Source organism: Sylvia atricapilla, chromosome 15, assembly GCF_009819655.1.
Source record: "Sylvia atricapilla isolate bSylAtr1 chromosome 15, bSylAtr1.pri, whole genome shotgun sequence".
NCBI classification, from domain to species: Eukaryota; Metazoa; Chordata; class Aves; order Passeriformes; family Sylviidae; genus Sylvia; species Sylvia atricapilla.
Genome location: NC_089154.1, coordinates 2789662 through 2804298, shown reverse-complemented (window position 1 = coordinate 2804298; position 14637 = coordinate 2789662). Strand labels below are relative to the sequence as shown.

The window sequence follows — 14637 nt, the reverse complement described above, 5'->3', positions numbered from 1 at the left end:
TCACAGCCTTTTCAGGCCGTTGTTTATGCAGTCAAATTATTGTTACTGATTAATCTATCGTCGTCTCTGTTTGTCATTTCTATAGTCCATAAAATGCTTCGAAGTAATTTTAGCAGCTGCTGAACGTTGTATTTCTGCTCTTTCCCTGTCAGTCACAGGTATTCCACAGGACTTTACAGTGACTGCCTTAATGACCCACGGCCACAGTGGTGACAGTGTTGAGTCTTAAAGCTCCACCTTGTCTTACCTTACTGTCATTGTTGCTGAGAAAGTGTAAAAGCTTTGTGTGTGAAAGCAGCTGGTGCAGTAGCATTTATATAATGTCAGACCTCAGTAATGCAGCCTTTGGAATTTTCCTGCTTTGTTTTTATGTAGCACTCAGTGTGTAAAGCTCTGTAAATATCTCAGTGAACATGTCTAACACCAGAGAGTCTTTCAAGAAGCACTGGTGTACTTGTGATGTACTTCAGTGCACCGAGAGGCTGAATCTGGCATATAACATAAGACATTCTGTGTATTTTAGCAGACTTCAACATATGTGCCTGATACTGTGCTGCTAAAAGGTGGCAGCTGAGGAGAAGGAAAGTGGGAGGTGTGAGTATGGGAGAGAACAACGTTGAGAGGTCTGATGCATCACAGCTCTTGTGCCAGCACTCTGTGGCAGCCTCTCCAGCTGGATGAGCCCTCTAAAATGGAAGAGACTCTTGGATTCTGTCAGAAGTCTAGAAGCGTTTTGGGGTATGAAGCTGTTGAATCCTGGAGAAATTAGATCAGGGCAAGGACACAGAAAGCTGAAAAAAAGTAAGGCACTGTACTGCATGGAAGAGGAAGGAAGCATAAATTGTATTGGAATGCTTACACTGTAATATAACCATCTGCAGAACGAAGATTTGTGTAAGGATCTCTACTGGGGAACTGTTTCTAGAGGAAATGCTGTTGTACTGTTCATGAGGTTTTCCAGGTAGACTGATGTCCAAATTCTCTCTCACATTTTTCAACCACTGAAGGAAATCAGCATCCATTACCCTGCTCTAGAGCACCCCCATACTTTATCCTGCCCAGCCTCAGTAGCAAATAATCGTCTTTGCAAATAATCAAACTTAGTTTGAGCTGGAATTAATTGTTTCTGTGCTTTCAGAAAACCTTGGATGGGAGTGTATTTTGTGTATTTAGGCTTTTCAGTTGCCAGTAATTCTGAGAATGCATTTTTCTTACTAAAAATAATTTTTTAAAGTTTGGCCTTTCCCTTTTGCAGGGACTACACCCATTCAAATCCATTCAAACTATTTTGGTAAAACTTTTTTATTTTTCTTAAAGCATATATTACGAAACTCTTAAGGGATAATCTAAAAATTCCATTAAATGAGGCCACAAAATGTTGTCTAGTGAAAGATCACAGAATCTAGAATGGTTTGGGTTGGAAGGGATCTTAAAGACCATCTAGATCCAAGGCCTCTGCCAGGAGCAGGGGCACCTTCCACTAAAGCAGATTGCTGAAAGCTCCATCATAGGACTTCAGGTTAAATTCAAATGCTATTAAAAAACAAATTGCAAAACATAAATAATTTTTATTTTAGTGGCTGAGTCTGGCAGTCCTTTGCTGGATGCTTTGTACCATGGAAGTGAAATGCATTCTTTCATTCTGTCCATTAGTGAATTTATTTGTCGTGCAACATATATGTAGACATATTATGTAGAATACTTATTTTGGCTGAATTGCTTGAGTTTTCACTCTGCCCCAAATCTTCTTCAGCTATGTCAAAATCAAGATAAATAATACTGATGCCCTTTCAGTGTCTGTAAGTTCAATATTAGAATGTAACTAAGGTCAGGCTTAGAAATAAGTGTAGGGATGTAGCAGCTCAAGTTGTGATTCAGGTGTGCACATCCAGTGTCTAGCTCAAATGTTGTTTGCAGTGAGATCAGATCAGGTTTGAGCCAGCTGGTTCAGTAATGATGAGTCCTGAGTTCTTTTCCAAAACATGTTACCAACTCAGAAATTCAAGCTTTAACTTCAGCAGCCTGATCATTTCACTTCTGCTGAACAGAGTGTTTTTTTCAAATGTACACCAAAGTCGTGGAAAGATACAAATATTACCAAGACAGAAGTAAAATATTCTTCTTTGAACTTTCCAGTATATCCCTTCAGTTAATTTTGACAGCCTGCCTATAAAAATACATGCTGTATTTCTTCTGGAACATACTGTTCACAACTGTGTGAAGCCTGGGAGAAGTAAGGGTTCAACCGAGCTGCATAAGGGAAAAAAAATCTCAGAGCACAGAGATTTTATTTTGTTCTTAAAAATATTCTTTGGATTATTAATTATTTTAAAATTATTACTTTTAATCTTAGCTAAAGCTGCTCTTTTCTTCCTCATATCAGAGTAAATTAGAAGGATTTTGGGAAACTGCTTGTGCTCCTTCTCTGTTGCACATAAGGGTGTTTGGTCTCATTTTCTAGCTGGGTGCAGATAGATTTTCTCTACGACCACATGTTCGTTGTCCTAAACTTTAATGTATAGCTCTGACTTCATCAAGAATAATCCTATGAGAACATTTCTGTATTTCTAAAATTTATACTCGTAATTATTTGAGTTACTGTTTTGCATTTTTCTGCCTCTTCCCTTCTGTTTACCTTTGTTTTCCCGTATTCAGTTGCAAAGTCTTTTCACTGTATAGAGAGATTTCTTCATGGCAATATAACCAGCCATCCAGAAAATACTCAGGTTTTTTCCACGTGGACAGGGAGGAGATCAGAGTACATGTACTGACATCTCACAGATGGCACCAGGGGCTTTACCCAAGCAGGCTCCCAGGCTCACACACAGTCATTCCTTCTGACAGGGTGTACTCTCTCTCAGATCCTACCTCTGACAGTGAGTCCCTACAGGTTTTATTGTCTGTGGCACTTGGGTATGGCTCTGCTCTGGCTGTGTACCCTGCTGAGAGTATCATGAAGCACCTTCATGCCCTGCTCAGCCTTGTGGCTCCTCACAGGTGTGTTACTGCCATTCACTCACCATCACTCATTTTCCAAGTCCCAGATCACTTTTCCTGATTTGATTCGCTTTTAGACACCTTCCAAAGTAACTCAGGACTCAGAAACAACAAAATATTTATTCTTTCAGCCTTAAATATAAAATGTATGGATGCTGTAAATAAAGTAGAATCATTCCCACATAATTCCCATACTACAAAATACCCTCCTTATTCACAGTGCAGCTGAAACTCTGACTTTCTGAGCTGGAATAAACAGCTTGCATCTTCTGACATATTCTTTCACTCAGTCTGTCAGCTTTTCCACTGATGTACAGCTCTTACAACTCATCTCTTCAGACTTCTTTCTGCAAGGTGATCTTTGGTCTGTTGTTTAATCTCCCTCTTCTCAGGTGCAAAACAAAACCTCTGATGCCATCTGAGAATTCCTTTCACACGTATGAAATTGCCTCTTGTGTTCAAAGAGATGATTCTTATCTACGTACTTCCTTTCTGACCACGTTCTATAATGATCTGTTTATATGTAGAGTTCTTTAATGATCCATCTGTTCGTGCTGGCAGCAGAACAAAATTGAACAGGGGAACAGGCTGACACAATGTAATGCAGACATCTTTACCAGCTGATTTTTACATCTTGTGGAAATGTTGGTCCTTACAGTCATAGTGGGATTACACGTTGCCCTTTATTTGCATTTGGTACAGCCACGGTCCATACGTTTCAGGATTTGGATGTACAAGGCTAGATCCATATGTCTGGATACTTGATCTATATTCTATATGATTATTATTCTTCCATTTCTGCACTTGGCTGTTGTCGTGTGGAAGATGTTCATCTTGATCAATCAGTTCTTGCTTTTCTCTCCTAGGCAGCCCATGCTGATTTACACCAGCTCCCCACACAAATCTGCACCCCATCAGGAAGGTCTTTCAAAGGATATATCTGCAAAAAAACCCTCTCAGTTCCTTTAGCACCTGGGTTTCATAAAAAGGCACTGATTTAAGCATCAAAATAGGTTTTCTCAGAACTCTTCAAATTACTTCCTCATCACAGCACTGTATTTTTGTAACTTTGCCATCTAAGTCTGCGTCATAATCCAAATTTAGTACAATTTTGTGCTTTTCCCGTTTCCGTTCGCTCCACCTTTGTAAGAGGGGAAGGTGAAGCTGAAGCCAAATGCCTGAGGTGGCTCGTGGCCAGATTTGGTGGCAGTAACAATGTTCTCAAAGCAAGCATTTACAGCTTTGCACCAGCGTCTCAGCCTGCATCCGCTAGTGATCCTGCAGCGCTTAATCCAAACCCCTGCACCACAGCTGTTTAATTCTGATTTCTTCCTCTTTTTGCACTATTTACCCATCAACTCTCATCTAAATGTACAATATTTCTATCTTGTCTCTAGCAGAGCCTTGATTCCAGTTAGGAGCTGGGGCTTTAGTTTTGTTTGCCTTCTTAAAAATACACCTCAGTTCTACTGTTCTGGGGTGGCTTTTCCCTGTTTTTCAGTTAGGTATTACTGAATGTGACTATTCCAGTGACTTCAGTACTTCTGAATGAACTCATCAGGAGTGGCTTAAATCAATAATTGTTGGAAGTCTAAATGCAAAGTGGAAGCTCAGAGTACATTAATGAAAAGCTTTCATTCTTGCACAAAGTTTTAATTAGCCATCCTGTTGATCTTTCCAGTTCAGCGCCTCACAAAGAACCCAAAGCTTTCCTTTATGGACCCGTGTTTGCATTAATTTGATTCTTTTGGGCACAGGAATTCAGACAAATTTTCGCTGCTGCTGCCACTGGCGTTATATATACCAGTTATATGCCAGTGTTCTAGAAATAAGTAGTTTAGAGGGTAAGAAGTCAAAGGAGGAAGCACACCTGAGAAAATGCTCCGATTGTGGATTTTGACCTTTGTTCAAAGTTGCTTTCTGCCACATTTTTGTTTACAGCTCTGCTTGGTTATTGATACAATTGCAGAAGCACAGTTCTATGGCAACAGTACTTACCTTTCTACCTGACTTTGAAGCAATGCTTGCAGAAAAATAGCTTATTTAAAAATATATATATATATATGAGAAAAACCCCAAACAGCCCCAGACCCTGGAGGGTTTCTCACAGATCACTGTAAGTACTAGAACTGACCATAATTTTCCTTCCAGTACTGCTAGCTGTGAGATAGGCCAAGTTTGGGTTCTAAAGAAGGAACAATTGCCCTTTTTTTGAAGAAGTAAAAAACCAAACCAAAACCCACGAGCTAAAAAGCAAAGTGGAGTGACAGTTGTTTTAGAAGCGCAAGTATTACTGAGACCCACTTTGATGGGTCGCGGCTGTTTCTGGTATTTCAAGGTGATTGCTGGCATGGGTTGTCCTTCGACACTTCTGTAGGTCGTTAAGGGCTTTATCCCTATACGGTTTATGGATACAAAGTATGACTACCAAACTAGCACAGCTCTCACAGAACAACACTATTTCTGCAATGTTCATCACAAGCTCGTTCTTTGTAGTTCCAATGCTCCTCTGTAGTTTCAGTGTTGTCCTGAAGAGAATCATGACGTTATAAAACAGGCGGCAAATAACAATGGTCCCGCTGATAACGTACACGGCGGGGTAAGTGCGGATGTGCTGCTGCAAGGCTGGAGCTCCAGCAGGTGCTTCTTTAGCCCACAGAAGAGTGAAACACAGGATCTGGAGTAATGATGGGATTCCAAACCCAAAGGTGAATTTAACAATCTCGTATTCAGGCCATGCAAATAATGGATCCAGCTGGCAGTCTGCTTCCAGATGATAATTATCGGTGCCAACCAGCAGTGCCTCGGTCAGGGACAAACAGAAGGTGCATGTGAGTACAAGCCCAAAACACAAGATGGGTTTTTGGATGGCGTTGCAGAGAGCAGTCCGTGGTGGAAATCTCTCCAGTAATAGTGTGAGAAGTGCCAAAATGAAAACATAGTAAGAATTGAAATAACCAAAGTTGAAAACAAACGACAGTATGCTACAGATAAGGTGGGTTGCTTTATAATAGTCAGGTCTAGAGATAACAGTAAAGGAAGAAAGAATCATTATGATATTGCTGATAGTGAAGAGTAGGAGGACTAAGTCCAACCTTGCTCTTCTGTGATTCCTTATGAAAATGGTAATAATCCATATGCCAGCTATTAATCCTGTGGGTACAAAAAGGGCAATGTAACAGTGCATAAGTCTGGATATGATGTTTTGAGAAGCTATGAAGGCTTCGATTTCTTCTGGGGAAGTGAAAGGCTGGCTCTTGCTTGGGTAGCTGATCCATGTCATGTTGTGACAAGTCATCCTTCTTTCCACACTGTGCCTCTCCTGTCCAACGGGGTTTGAAACTGAACTGGAAAAGGAAGATGAAACAAGTTTTAAAGTACAGTTTTAAGGCTTATTTTTGCATTGAATATATTAATGTGCAGTCAGGCATATGAACCATTTGTTCAGAATAAATGCAGCAATTTGTTGGTGGGTTTTACACTCCTATGTTATTACCCAAGTTAGCTTGCAATTATTTTTTGCCAGAGAAACCCTTTTTATTTTGGATGTGGTTTCTGCTCTTACCACTCCCCCCTTTTCCTCACTCGATGCAGCTCAGCTTTGTGGACAGCCGGGATCCAGCATACTCAAGTTGCCTGTGGAATATATGGAATATTGGCTGCTCAGTGGGTGAGAAAGGCGCTGGCTCTGTTTAGGTGGAGCTGCTTTTCCTCCCCATCTCACCAAAAAAGGCCAAGGCAGTTTGCAGGGCAGTGCAGTGTGTGGGCAGCAGCTCCAGCCACAAAAAGCTGCACTGTCCTGTCACAAGGGTGGGAATTTTGTCTCATTTGAGCCCAGCTGCAGTCTCACACCACATACTGAGGAAAATGCAAAGATAATCACAATATGAGGCACGAGCCACATTCCTTTCTTTGTTTTAGTTTTGCTTCCTTTCTGTTCTGAGAAAACAGCCTTTCATAACTGCAGTCTGTACTGAGGAGCCTGTATAAAATTAATGAGAGTGTTTAAGAACTGTTATGAACAAACTGTTTTTATACTAAAATGTCTTTATACATTAATAATGCTGTCGTTTCTTAGATGTAGCTGTTGCATAAAATGGCAAAAAAAAAAGCTTGTCTTTATGCTCAGCTTTGAGAAAATGATTACTAGTGCAATATAAACCTGTTGGTAAAGTTTTAGCAAGAACCATTTATTACAGCTGCATAATAAATTCCTGGAAACAGGGAATTTTGAGAGTAATATGGATAGGCTGTTAGCTGTAATGACTCTGTGATATGTTGATATAATGATTTTGTTACTGTATAAATGCTTGAAGGCTCCTTTCTTTCAAGCCAAAAAGCTTTTATGAGAAAATAATATGTACTCATGAAAAACTGTAATGGATATAGATATATACATTTTCCAGACCACCTAAAAGCATAATTAGCTCAATTTCTAAGAGGAAATTTCTGTTCACCTTGTACTGATTGATGCAGAAAATACCATACCTTTTTTAGTTGCAAAGAATAAATATATTTAAATCTGAGATAACCCACTATTCCTAATTAATTTGGAACATTTGATTAAAGATGTTCCTCAGCACTGGAAAAAGTTAAACAAATAGGCATTTTTACAGTGTAGAGTGTTTTCTGGGGGAAAAAAATCTTCTTTATATATAAAGATTTCAATTTTGTATTAGACTTTGGTGTCTTTACTTTGTTCTGTTTTACCTAAAGCTGGTCTGAACAATCAGCCTAAGACAGGACCATGCAGTTCTCCTTACAGAAGTTTCTGTAAGTCACAGTGGCAAGAAGCTACATACTTAGTTGTACATAATGCCTTTTCCATGAGGGGATTCTAGTGATGTTAACTCTTAAAATGAAAGTAATGTTAAATTGGTAAAAATTCATAAAGATGCATTAATGTTTTTAAGCAGTGCTCATTATAGATAAGTCAGTGTCTTAATACTGTTTGACAGTTAATTTATGGTTGTTACCTCTGACACTACTTCACATTTATGATATTTCTAATCTCTCCTCAAAATTGGAATTCTAATACTGGTTTTAATTAGAAAAGTTGACTTATCAAAGTGGCTTTGATTAAATGTGTATATAATCTTACATAATTATAATTTCATTTCTAGAAAAGCATGGAGTTATGTTTTGATTCAGCAGTGTTCTTTGTCCCTTTTAAAAGACAGAGTTTCTTCCTTTGTAGAAAAGGTTATTTTCTGAGAGATTGCACTCCAGGAAGGACTGATGCAGCCAGGAAGATGGTTTGTGTTCCAGGTGCTCTTGCAGCCTCTGAGCTGGGTCCATGTAGGAAAGAACTGATGGGCAAAACTGGCAGGAGTCTCTGAAGCAAGTTAAGAGTCAGTATAATTTTGAAGCTTAAAAACAGTTTATTAAATATGAGCAATTCTTTTGGGTGAAACTTTGACGTCTACAGTTCTTCATAAATACTTGGGAGGAGTCTCAAGGATGGAGGAAAATGTAAGTGAAATTTTGATCTTTTGTTAAAAGAGAGATTTGAAGCTTAATCTGATGAAGGTTTGTTCCTGCTTGAGCATCTGAGAGTCTGTTATCATACCACACTATGTTAGCATCAAGGTTAGGAAATATTTCCATTTAGAATTGTTCCACCAGAGCCTACAGAGTTACCTGCAGATTTTTGCAGGCCTTTTGCAGGGCTGAATGGAAGAATTCTGTTCTGGTACTGTGAACATCTCCATTATCTTGTCAACAACTTTATGGGCCAACTAACTGTGCTCACTGTCCTTGCAGAGAATCTGAGAATAATTTAGCAGCATTAAACTTTTCTGGTAATATCATTGCAAAGGAAACAAAGGTCATAGTTTGGGGTTTTACAGGAAATCATATGGCCTTATATTAAATTACAGAAAAAAAAAAAAAAAGCCAAAACTTGAATAAATTTGTTCAGGACCTGGCCTTGGTACTGATTCTGGGTTCAATTATGACCACAGCAGTGTATTTTTAATTTTATTTAAATACTCTTTGGGCATTTAAGACAAAGTCTTCATGCAGCATATTCCAGTAACTGCAGCTTACTATGCTAGCAAGTGCATCATCTCGGTTTCTCTTCCTTTACCCACCTGCTTGCACACTGTGGTGTGTTATTCATTACCCAGCACAGTGTTAAGCAGAGGTTAAGGATGTGTTTTGCTCTCATTTGGTGTCAAGACGGCTGCTGAAACAGTTTCAGTTATAACCACAGGCATGAATGTCATTGTTAAATAATTAACACTGATGCTTCCTCTCCATCTAAATATTATTATCCTTACCTAAGTGTATGTCTTTTAAATTGCCTCATCTGAGGAAGGATTTAAACTAAACAAAAGGAATCTCTTTGGCCTAGAATTAACATGCTCACTTTGGGGAAATAACAGTGCAACTGTATATTTATAATTATAATCAGTGTAAGTATTAGAATTCTGGGCTAAGGGAAATTTTTCACATGTGCAGTTTTAAAGGGAATGACCTTAGGATTCCCACACAAACAGAATTTTGCCAAAAGAGCAAGCTGTTTGCAGCTTTGCTGTGGCTAGTCAGTGTGAGTGTAATTCTTGTTTGAATTCAATAAAGTGCTTATTATGGAAGAAGAAATATCTCCTAGCAGTTTATAGCCAATTCTGAAATATTTTTAGTTTGGCAAATAAGATTAAAGTCAATGCTGTAGTTATTAACTTTCCCCCTGAAATTATTCCTAGAAGCTTAAAAGAATCACAATGATAATGTCAGGGACTCTTTTCATATTTGCTTCTGGTGTCTCACTATTAAAAAGAGCAAATGGCAATTTGGAGCTGAGATTGTGGCAGGAAAGGCTCGTGTGCAGGGGGTACAATCAGATGTGCCCAGTTTGTCCTACAGGCTGAAACACATGTGCATTCTCTCCAAAAAGGTTATATTTCACCCCTATATTTCTGACATTCTGACAGTCTGATTTTTTTTTTTTTCTTTTTAACATTCTGTCTTTTCATAATGCTTTCAGTGAAATTTGAGGACACGTAGCACTTTCCAAGATGCATTGTTCAGCGCCTCATGAAGTGGCTGCATCAAGGTTTTCAAACTGAGGTTATAAATTGGGCCCTGCCAGAACTGACTGACTTTTGCAGCCCCTGCAGCTGATGGATTGGGAATAGTCCCAGATGGCAGAACCCCTCTGTACATTTATATACATCACAATGAGTAGCTTTAGAGATTCCTGTGACTGTAAGGTGCTCATCTGTCATGTAAAGCAGCCCTTAGAAATTATCTTTCCACTTTTAAAACAATCCTAAAGCATCAAGTTCATGCTTAGAATAACAATGGAATGAAGGAGCTCACAACTTCTGCTGTAGTAGTATTAATGTTGGCAAATTTTTACAGACTTCTGATAGTACTAATTTAATTTAATTTAAAATAAAAATATATGTTCCATGGGAACAGCAGAGGGTGGTTTATTTCTCACATGATGTTTTATTTCAGGATATTCATACAGCTAGCCACATCTGTTTTTTCAAAATACTTGAGAGTTTCCATCATAAAAAAATGTAGAGGATTTATTATGTCATTTTCCTCTGCTGTGACAGGATCTGGTATTCCCTTAGTTTTTGTCTAGTTTTTGGATTTACTGCAGGGCCATTCTTTTTTTTTTTTTCAAAATGCATGTAATGTTTATGCTCTGCTGTGGTGTGGGTGGAGAAGGTGACAACAGAAAGTCCTCTACTCTTTAAGTGGAATCTGTCAGCTTACAGTGCAAACACCTCAAGACCTGAGGTTTTTTGTTGGGTTTTTGTTTTTTTTTTTTTCTTACAACATACTATGACATAAACTGACTTTTTTATTTCCATTTAGTCATCGTAACTATGGCAGAAGCCAGGTATATTTCTGTTTGTTTTATGGTTAGTTACTGAGGGAAATTTGCAATATGCTACTTGGTTTATCTTTGTGTTGTCATATTCCAGTATTTTCTCCCTTAGTCTCAGGTCCCTCTTACTTTAATTTGCTATCAGTCACATCAAAAATCCTTCCTTAACGTCATGTGGCTTCACTTTTTCCTTGGATTTGTTTTCTTCTTTCTATGCCTGCTCTCCCCCCCATAACTGAGCAGTTAAAGCAGGTATGTTTGATTTTCACTTTCTGAAGCACAGTGAATTCCCCTTCACTTCCAACACACTGAGCACAGTGTTCAGAAAGCAGTTTAAAAACAGCAAGTTGTGAAAGGACTTTCAGTGCTGAGGGGACCTAGTCCCTGAGATTCCACTGGGTTTGGGTTCCCCATCCCCACTTTAATGTTCAACTTTTGCAGAAGGGGAGCTTGGTTTCAAGGAGGCTTGTGTTTATTTTGAGTCTAGAAGGAAGAGCTCCTAAATCAGGGGACTTTCTCCCTGGCAGCTGGAACTCTTCCTCTGTAAAAGGCTTGGTTGGGCAGTGTTTCCTGCATTCTGTCACCAGCCTTTAGAAGGAAAATATTCTTTCATCCAGTCATAAAGCAATACACATAACATTTCTTGTGCAACTCTGCTCTTGGTGGGGACGTCCTGCATGGACTCGAGACAACACATGATCTGGGGGGAGAAGATGTCCTTTCTTTTCACACTACGGCTGCCAAGGGGCAGCTTGCAGTATATGAGACTAAAATGTGAAATACTGTACTCCTCTTTCTTGTACGAGCTCAATTCCTACTCTTGGGCAGGTATTTGAAGTTGTAAAGACTTAAGAAATCCTACCCTTAACTTGTGGAAAAGTAGCAGTTCCTGGGAAACCGAAAGCTTTTGTTTTTACTTTTCTAGAATATAAAGGAACGAACAGTAGCTTAAACATAATCCCCAAACTGCATCATTAACATGTTTCCTGTCCTATACAATGCCTGTACTGAGATTACAAGGTCCATCCTTTAAAAGACTGGGTTTAGGCGATGGTTGGAGTTATTTGTCCACTCCACTGAACAGTATTTCATCATCCACCTCCCATTGGTTCAAAGGGAGTGAAGTACTTACTGGAAAATAGTCTTCACATTTTCTCTACTTAATGCCCAACTTTATCACAAATTCCAGCTTCGTTACACATTTCTTCTTTCTGAGGACCTTTCCCAGACACAGTATTTTACTTTGTGTAGCTCAAATGTTGCTTAAAAAGGGAAAACTAAAAACTTTCAATTACCTCAGCTTCGCTATTTAAGCCTCTGAAATAAAACATTGCATGTTCAAAGTAATATAAAGCACTTACCTTTTGAAGGAATTGTTCCACAGAAACAACAGGCTGAGCCTTTCACAGAGAAATGTCAGATGAAATGCAGTTATTGTTTGGAACTTAGAGCCCTTTCTATTTCTGTAGAAAGCAGAGAGTGTATATTACAATAACTTCTTCAGCTGCTGTACATCACAGTGAAAAATTCAGGCGCTTGCTGACTAAAAACTGTGCAGTTCTGTAAGGGAAACAGGAACTTGGCTGAAGTCATTCAAACCATACACGTTGCATGTTTAGCAAACCTATGGTTTCATCATCATGTGACTTTAAAGTTCAGATTCTCCTCTGCAATGAGATATTTTAGAACAGAAAAGTAGTGTTTGTCTCTGCCATTTCTAAGTATGTGAGGCCATCCAGTGGAATTTTTTTTTTGCTGTTCATGAAGTAATCGTACGCTCACTGGCCAGCCTTTGCAACTGCATTTTTTCCCAGTGTGCTGTTTGAAGTGCTAGAGGTCTAGAAAAGGAAAACCCTGTGGAATAAATACCACACCACGCCCTTTGCTTAATGCAACAAAAGCTCAACACAGAGCAGAGCATGTCAAACCATTAAGATCCCTGCTTAAAAATAGGTGTATTTCTATTTTTCCAAGGATCCTGCCTCTGGGAATGCTCCTGTTATTGTATACATGCAGTAAATTATTTTTCCAGACGCTCTGCAATGACCATGAGGTGTTAAAAGACAAGACTTTGAGTATAAAGGATGTTTTGGGTCTGGCTCAGCATCAGTCAGTGACTATGTTGAATAGTGTTCTTAAAACCTCAGATATAAATAAGCAAGGAAGGATTGGCTCATGATTTTTTTTTAGTGCATCTCGTCTGTCTGGGATGTATCAGTAGCATGATGTTTTCTTACACCAGCTCATGGGGAAGGGCATTTCTCTTGTAATCCTTCAGTAACCTGCAGTGGCTTTTGTGAGTTGAGAGGGTGGTTTGTGACCACTGCACCAGCACTCTGTCTCCATGGCTTCCCACTTGTTGCACTTCAACAAGGCTCACTGAAAAACACACAGAAACTGCCAAAACACTTCAAAGAAGTGAAATCAGACAAATGGGTGTGAGTCTAAATTTCAGTATCAGAGTTGTGGATTACCTGGAGAAGATATTTTAGCACTTGGTCTGCATTTTTATATGAAGGATAGCACTACTGCTCCAAATATTTTCTTGAGGTTAGAGGTAGACTGCATGGAGGGTCTTGGCTTGCAGCAGTAGCTCAGAAACATTTCAGGTTGAAGGTTCACATTCTTTGCAAAGTAACTGTCCTCCAGAGCAGTTCTGGAGTAGTTCAGGGGCTCTGTGAAATGTGTTTTTCAATGAGCTTTACTCAGAATACTGTAATTCGCACAGAGTCTTTGGTTTTGATTATTGTATGTAGCAGTTTGTTGGACTGGGGAGGTTTTTTATTGTTTCCCTTTTATTTGCAGTACTTCCTCCAAACTGTGACAGAAAACCTTGGGCAAAGGGGCAGTGTAATACAGGTGTTTTGTATGGAGAATTTCCCTGTGAGCTGCACCCTAATCCAGGCTCATTCTGTTGACATTACATTCTTACAGTTAAGAGTGGCATTGACATTATACATGCAAGTCAGGTGATTCTTTTATTTTTCTGCTGGTTTTCCAGTAAAGATGCAAATTTCAAGTGTCACTTATTCTTTCTAGGACTGAGGGCTTTGCAGAGAGCACACCCAACTACGTAGGCATAATGAAATGAGTCATTTTGAAATTACAGAAAAAATTCAGGAAGGTTTTGGTCATCAACTTTGCTTCCAGAAAGGATCACTTGTGCACTCCAGGCAATGCTGAACAGTTGCAACATGGTTTTGTTGCTGTACTTTCCACTGAAGTGCTTTGAATAAACCTGTTATTGATAACCCTGGGCCCTGCTGGGGATGGGGTGGGGAAACTAAAATTATTTCTTGGCTGAGGGCCAGGAGCAAACTGCTGGGGGTTTATATGTTTTTGAATTTGCCTTGCGTGGGTGTACACAAGGATAACTGTCTGTGCCCTTTGTGTTTATTAGTAAAAGAGAGGCTAATCAATGAGTGCACCAATTTAAGGAATATTCAAACCTCCCTTTACAAAGGTTTCAGTGACTCTGAGTTAATGAGCAGTGGGTGATAAAGGAGTAACTCCCGTGCAGATAGATAAGCCCTGACACAGCAGTGCTGAGGCCACATTTCCTGTTACTCAGTAACCTCAGCTCTGACAATGCTTGGGCTGGGTAAGCAGAGCTCCAAGGGAACTTATCTGCTAATGAGAAAATTGTATAAATAGAACCGGAAAAGTAAAAAGAGAGAAGCTATTTCTCACCCCTCCCATGTTTAAAAATAAAAAAGTAGTCAAAGCTAAAGCTCCCATTTTAAAATGCATTTACCTTTACAAGCATTTGTTCATACTTTGTCTGAAAGCTGTAT

At 39.2% G+C, this 14637-nt stretch overlaps 1 protein-coding gene and 1 long non-coding RNA gene across 3 annotated transcripts in view; one reads left to right on the top strand and one right to left on the bottom strand.

The window, feature by feature from the left end:
• The window catches only part of C15H7orf50 (chromosome 15 C7orf50 homolog), a 123263-nt gene that overhangs the window by 23094 nt on the left and 85532 nt on the right, over positions 1 to 14637 (top strand). The gene's annotated exons all lie outside the window — the stretch shown is intronic.
• Positions 3099 to 12719, bottom strand: LOC136367891 (uncharacterized). Its single transcript, XR_010744748.1, has 2 exons — positions 12205 to 12719; positions 3099 to 6344 (listed from the first exon to the last, which is right to left on the bottom strand). It is a non-coding gene; the product is annotated as an uncharacterized lncRNA (long non-coding RNA).